Below are 7,805 nucleotides of genomic sequence, written 5' to 3' on the forward strand. Positions count from 1 at the left end.
AATAGTCACAGTTCAGGTTTTATAAAATCTAAAATATGCTGTTTAAAAAAGATATACTTAAAGTATAAGAAAAAACAAAGGTTAAAAGTAAAAGAATAAAAACCAAATATGAAGCAAATATAACCAAAAGAAAGTTGTAGTTATGCTAACAACAAATAAAATAAATGTTAAAGTAAAATGTACTATTAGAGACAGATAATTTAATTCACTACTTAATTCAATTCTCCAAGAAAATGAAATGATTTTAAATAGATAGTGACTAATACAATTGCCTTAAAGTACATGAAGTAAATTTTATTGGAACTGCAGGGGCAGAGTGATATAGCCACATTCATAGTGAGAGATTTCAACATACTTCAACACAATTACTGAGAAGTCAAATAGACAAAAAAAAAAAGTGAGCAAAGACATACAAGATCTGAATGACACAACTAAAAAACTAACCTAATAAGCCTATATTGAATTCTGCATCAGATAATTAGAATAAAAATATTTCACTCAAGTATATATGATTATTTATAAAAATTTATCATGAATTAGACCATAAAGAAAATTTCAACAATTTAATAAAAGTAAGTATGCTATTAAGTTAGACATTAATACAAATACAAATTTTTAATTCCTGCTTATTTAAATTTTTTTTTCAACACTGATAAATAACTCCTAGGGTAAAATGAGGTCATAATGGAAATTTTTAAATATCTGCAATGGATTTTGAATTTTTAAAACTGTATCAAATTTTATGTGATACAGCAAAAGCAGTGATCTGAGGAAAATTTATAGCCCTAAATATGAATATTATGGGGAAAATTAAAACCTAAAAATTAATGAATTGCCCATCTTATGAAATCTGATACAGAATAACAGGATACAACTAAAGAAAATACAAGGTAAAAGAAAACAAAGGTAAAATAGAGAAGACTAACAAATTCAAATTTGGCAGATTAATTTGGCAGAATTAATCAAGACAAGTAGAGATAAGACAAAAATGATTTTATAAATAAAAAACAGATAATAACTACAGAAAAAAGGGTTAAAGTAATTTTAAAAGACTTCTACTTTCAAACAAGATAAAGAATCAGGGACTAGTTGACTAACTTGCTAAAAATTAAAAACAAAGAAGCCAAAATATATGCAACAGTAGTTTTTAGATATTCTTCAATTGAAAATAAGTGATGCCTGAGAGGGACGATTTGAGGGGAGTCCCATAATTACCTTAGCTTACTGCTTGGAGAGAGTTTTTAGGCTGCAGTTCAGTAAGCATCCATAATATTTCTAACACACTGCTAGTGGCAATGTTTGAATTAGTGCAACAAGTTTGTTAAAGAATTTTAAATTATCTTTGATAGTTGAAGACTTACATAGCCTGCAGCCTAGCAATTCCACCCCTAGGTATATATCAGGAGAAACTCTAGCACATATAAGGCAAGATTGTTCACACAAGCATTGTTCACAATAACAAAAACCTGAAACTATCACCAATAGCCCTCCACAGACAATCGAATTATTTAACTGTGGTATATATGTTATATACCATACATAGCAGTCAGAACTAATGAATTACACAGGGATTTGCTGCCTTAAAGATGACTCTTAACAATATATTCATATGAAAAAATAAAGTCCCTGAAGAATAGGTTGAGCATGATACTCTTTTTGTAAAGTTAAAAAAGGGTAAAATAAAAGTTACATAGGAATAAGTAGAGATATAATTAATCTAAATAAAAAGGAAAGCAGCTGTCACTTCTGGGGAAGATAAATGTATTTTTCCTGTTCTTCTCATTAAGTACAACTAAAAACCCTGTATATAATGTGTAAGACAAATATCATGCTGTACATTCCATCCCCATGACTTACTTATTTTATAACTGGAAGCTTGTACCCTTTGACCACCTGTACCTATTTCGCCTGCCCCCACCACCCTGACTATGTCTACTTTATTCTCGAGTGGTACCAACATGTCAGTGTCCAGCAGTGTCTACTTGCTCATCCACAGAGATTATTACAGAATTTTCTTTCACCAGTCAATCATATCTACTTACAGAAGCAGTCAACAAAGAAGAAATTGCTTTTTCAGAAGACAAAAAGATATTTCACGTTGCACTGTTTTGCCAGCTACAACTTCTTCAGTTCATCTAGTCCCTAAGCACATAAAGAAGCCAAACTATGTGACCACAGGCCATTGTATCTGACTGGGGAGACAGTATAGAAGAATGAAGGTCAGAGTCAAATGCTCTATGGGGCTCGTCATATCCTCCTTCTGGGAAAAGTTTAAAGGATCACATGACAACAGAAGAGATGGATAGTCTTCTTGTTCAGCAGTAATTCAGCAGTCATGATACCTATACCTCATCTCTAAGCTATGAAGGTTTTCCAAAATCTTTTTGCACCTCAGTCAACCTCTTCAGGATGGAGATATTATCAACATTGATGCCACCGTCTATTATGATTGGCATGTTTGGTGGGCAATGTGGATGAATGAGGTAAAAAGTTAGTGGAGGTTGCCAAGAAGTGAGTAGAGATGAAGCAACCACAGCTTGCAGGGTGGTGACTCCCTTCTCTGTAATTGGAAACACATGCAGCCAGTAACTCATCAAAATGGTTTGCAAGTCTGTCCACATTTGATAGAATGCTGGGAAGGGATGCCTTCCCTGACCTCCTCTTGCTGATGATTCCCACTGAGGGGTCAGCAGCCTGGAGCAGGACAAGGTGCAAGAGCACAGGAGGGCCGCAAGCCCGGCCATACATCACCCAGTTCTTGAAGTATTCTGAAGTAGAGAAGGCATTAGCAGAGGCCCACGAGGAGGGAAAGGATCCGGAAGCCTAACAGGCAGGCCCCGCAGTGGCCTGAAGTCCAGTCCATGCCCCACATGCCCTCCTGTGACCAACGATCAGCAAGTCATCACATCACAGTGTGCCAGGGGCTCCAAGTGCAGCCAAGAGACCAGCATGCTGGATGGGCGACTAGGAAGGGATTCACGGCCCTAATGCTGATGAATACAAACTCTGTGACCAACAAGACCACCGGGGCAATGACACACATGGCCTCCTTGGGCTCTCTGTTCATATCCACATGGCTGAAGATGAGTCAGCCCCTCGGAGAGGGACTCAGGCAGGGCTAAGTCCAGTGCCAGTCTGGGACTGCCCCAGGGCTCTAGAGCTGCTGCGCCTCAGGGTAGAAGGCCGGCTCAGCCAGGGCTGGAGGCCACTGGGGCACGTCCAGCTGTTGGAATTCTTCAAGGACAGGAGGCTTTCAGAGCCCTACCTCAGCTCACCAAGACTGCCCATCATTCCGTCCTCGCTCAACGGCCCAGTGTGGTTCCGTGGGAGGGAATCCTATTCCAGGCCCAGGTTGTTCGAGACAGGCGACAGGGGCAGGGAGGTGTGAGGGTGGCCAGGGCTTCCAGGTCACCGCATTCAAGGTCTTGGTCTGCGTCTCTGGTTCCTGATGGGCATACTTCCTCCAGCCCAGCTGCATCTGCTGGGAGAAGTAGTCGTATTGCTCCGACGTCTGCCAGTCTGCCACACGTCGTGGCATTCCACACATGCAGCCATCCGCCTATGCACTCCTTGTTTGTCGGGGTCAGGAGTTCTTTCGGTGCACTGGGAAGCTACGCTCAAAGTCTGTGCACTCCTTTGCAGTCCAATCACAGAACCCAGCTCGTATCGCCTTCACATTGAACGGCAGCCTCCGCAGGGCCTCTTCTTTATTGAAAATGCATTTTACCAGCTCATACAGGGCCTGCTTGCTGTCTTTCACCATTGCTCTCTCTGGGAGCAAAGCCGCCGCCATCTAGTGCCACTGCTTCACAGTCTCCATACCGGAACACCTCCACTTCCCTCTCAGGGAGGATGGTGGGATTTCAGAGTAGCTGACCTTCCTTCTTATAGATCTCACTGTGGCAGTTCCAGTGCAGGTTGCTGAGGCTGGCTTTCACAGTGTGGTGTACAGCATGGTGACTACAATTAATAACATTGTATTGCATATTTGAAAATTGCTTAGAGAATAAATCTTAAAAATCCTCCTTGTATGAAAAAACTGTAACTATGTATGGCAATAGATGAGGCAATCATCTCACCATACTATAAACAAATATTGAATCATTATGTTGTATACCTGAAACTTCCATAGTGTTATGTCAGTTTTCCCTCAATTTTTAAATTTAATTTTTAAAAACTTGTTTCAGACAATCATCGCAAGACCTGAAAGTTAGAGAAATGAAAGCAGACCATCTAGAGAGTTTGGGACCCAAGGAAGGATATCTAGTGAGTTCCCTGGATTTCCTTTCTGTCATATATTCCAGACTTAAAGCTGGAGAAGCCATCCACATAGAAACAACAATGGACACAGAGAAAAAAAACACCTTAACAAAAACCTACTCTGCCTAGTCAAAGAGCCAGGAAAGGGACAGCCTAGCAAAACATAAAACCTGTGGACAATGATTGCTTTATTCCAGCAAAACACCACAGAAAAACTGTAGACCAACCCATGCCGGCAAAGACTGGGGATGAGGGGGTTCTAGACTATTATCCCCATCCCCCACCCAGTCAGGCTGGAACAAGGACTGCAAACCACACACAGGGGTGGTATCAAAGAGGAGTCGGGAGCCACAACTTTCATCTCCACGGTGTGGTGATGAGGTCCTCTGACAGGTTCAGTAGAGACAACATGGGAAACATGGATTCCCCTTTCCAACCTGGCTATAATAGGATGCTCATCCTCTCTCCACTGTGGTGGTATGAGAGGAAACCTTGGGGAGATATAAGATTTGACCACCACTCAGGAGTAATGAGGCTACCTCTGCCACTATGGCATCAGTGGAGGCTCGGTGAGGAGAGTAATGAGATACTCATGCCCTGTCTACCAGGGAGTATTGGTGGAGGTCTAATAAGGAGCCAGAACCCCCAATCCTGCCTAGCAGTTAGTAGGAATCCCACTTTCAAGTGTCAACAAAAGCAAAATAGGGAATCTGGACTTCTACATCTACCCAGCAGGAATGAGGCCATGGCACCCCTTGACCCTTTTAGAGAGGTAGCCAAATAAAACAAAAGGTTTAAATAAGATCCAGAACATAATATCAAAGTGTCCATGTTTCGTATGATAAAAATTACTCATCATACAAAAAAACAAGATCTAAAACTGAATGAAAAGATAATAGTTGAAAAGACAGAGATGAAATTTAGTATTATCTGATAAAGGTAGTAAAACATCCAGAAAAATGCTTTAATGAGTGATTATGAGCACACTTGAAACAAATGAAAAATTAGGAAGTCTCAGGAAAAAAAGTATCAACAAAGAAACAGAAGATAAGAAGAACCAATGGGAATTTTAGAACACAAAACACATTTCTTAACTAAATAAAAACCTCAGTGAATGGAATCAACAGCAGAATGAATGGACAAATAAAAAATAAAATGAAATTAATAGAAATTATCTAATCTAAACAACAGAAAAAAATGACTGAAAAAATTAACAGAACCTTAGATACCAATTCTACAAAATCTCTTCCAACAAGAAGGCATAGAATAGGAGAGGCTATTTCCTGAGTCATTTATGAAGCTAGCATTATCCTAATAACAAAATCAAAGACAGTACAAAAAAAAAAAAAGAAATCTATAGGTCAATATCCCTGATGAATATTGATGCAAAAATTTCTAATAAAATATTAACAAATAGAATTCAAGAGTATATAAAAATAATTATACACCATAACCAAGTAGAGCTTAACAAACTCCCAGAAGAAAAATCTCAGGATGATAGCAATAGATGCAAAAAAAATCGTATGACAAAATTCAACACTCATTCATTACAAAAACTCTCAGAACAGTAGGAACAGAGAGGAATTTCTTCAACTTGATAAGGAGCATTGACAAAAAAGAAAAAAGAAAACCCAACAGCTAATATACTTAATGGTGAAGGATTTAGTGCTTTCCTCTTAAGATTAGGAGCAAAGGTATCCTCTTATTCCATATAGTACCGGAAGGTCTAGCCAGTGAAATAATGTAAGAACATGAAATAAAAGCATACAGATCAGAAAGGAAGATATAAAATCATTCTTATTGCAGAGAACATGACTGTCTACATAGAAGTTCCCAAAGGAATTTCCAAAAAACTTCCTAGAACTAATAAGTGAATTCAGTAAGGTCGTAGGAACAAGGTAAGTATTATAGAAGTGTATCATAGTATATTTTTGTATACTAGCTATGAATACATGTGGGCACTAAAATTTAAAATATATCATTAATGATTGAACAAAAAATAATTAGTATATATCTAACAAAATATGTACTGGACATGTATGCTGAAAACTACAAATCAGTAATGAAATAAATCATAGATGATTTAATTAAGGGGTGAGTCAAACCATGTTCATAGATTGGAAGACAACATAGTAGAGCTGCTGATGCTCCCCCAAATTTAGATATAGGTTTAACATAATTTCTGCCAAGACTTTTTGTAGTTATACACAAGATCATTCTACAGTTTACAGTATATGGAAAGACAGGAAACTAAAATAGCTAAAACATGAAATTCACCATTTGCATTCCTGGGCATATCTCAGAGAAATGAAGGTGTATGTTCACCAAAAATGGAACTGTACTTGAACATTTATAGTAGCTTTATTTGTAACAGTTCAAAACTGAAAAAAAATCTAGATGTCATTCAATGGGTGAATGGTTAAACAAACTACACGTCCATATCATGGAATACTACTGAGCAATAAAAATGAATGCGTTTTTGGTACATGCAACAATTTGGATAAATCTCCTAAGGATTATGATAAGTAAAAAAAAAAAAAAAAAAAAAAAAACAACAACCCTGTAATCAAAGGGAAGTGGTTTCATTTAGATTACATTTTTGAAATTACAAAATTGCAAAAGTAGAAAAATCTCGTGTTTGCCAGAGGTTAATGAGGGTTCAAGGGCCCAAGGGAAGTTGGTGTGGCTACATAATTGATCCTTGTGATGATGGGAATGCACTATATCTTGACAACATCAATGTTAATGTCCCAGTTATGATATTACAGTATAGTTTTTCAAGGTGTTGTCACTGGAGAAATCTGGGTAAAGGGCACACAGGATCTCTTAGTGTTATTTCTTACAACTACATGTGAATATAGAATTACCTCAAGATGAAAATTTGATTTAAAAAAAAACAATGAAATGATCAATACTGTTTTAGGATGATGGTTATCTTGTGTAGAGTCAGGGATGTAGGAAGGGAAGGCTATATAGTTAGTTATAGAATATTGTCAGGGTCCCTGATTTTATTCTGGCTAGTGATGTTGCAGGTATTTATCACATGATTAATAACAACTAAGTAAATAGTTAAAAAGAAAAGTTAAAAAACAAACATGGTAGTTTTAAGTTCTGTTTCAGGGTCTTATATTCTCAATAAAATCTGGTGGCTGGACAATGCTATAAAATCATCAAACTGCTTTATCCTCCTCTCAGGCACAGAGAAAGGCTATATTCCCTGGGCCCCTTTGCATCTAGGTGAGACCATGTGACTGAATTCTGACGACGATATTGGCCAAAAGTGAAGTATGTCACTTTTTCAGAATTGGCCATTAAATATCCTTCACAACTGCCACCATATTTCTTCTCCATCTCTATGTCTAAGAAGGTGGCAGAGTTGTGCAATGTAAGAAGCCTAGATAAATGAGGATTCTTCTTCAAGGAGAAGCATTGAGGAAAGCTTAGTGACCAGGAATATATAAATAGGGCACGACAGGAGCTAGAAAGAAAAATCTTCACTGGATTCAGCCACTGTAATTTGGGTATTTGTTTATTACAACAGTATA

At 37.8% G+C, this 7,805-nt stretch overlaps 2 pseudogenes; one reads left to right on the forward strand and one right to left on the reverse strand.

Annotated features, from left to right (window-relative positions):
* Positions 1 to 1,958: 1,958 nt before the first annotated feature.
* On the forward strand, positions 1,959 to 2,669 carry LOC118601732 (annotated as a pseudogene).
* Positions 2,670 to 2,891: 222 nt separating this feature from the next.
* On the reverse strand, positions 2,892 to 3,986 carry LOC118601733 (annotated as a pseudogene).
* Positions 3,987 to 7,805: the final 3,819 nt, after the last annotated feature.

The sequence above is a fragment of the Rousettus aegyptiacus genome, unplaced genomic scaffold (genome assembly GCF_014176215.1).
Source record: "Rousettus aegyptiacus isolate mRouAeg1 unplaced genomic scaffold, mRouAeg1.p scaffold_m13_p_4, whole genome shotgun sequence".
NCBI classification, from domain to species: domain Eukaryota; kingdom Metazoa; phylum Chordata; class Mammalia; order Chiroptera; family Pteropodidae; genus Rousettus; species Rousettus aegyptiacus.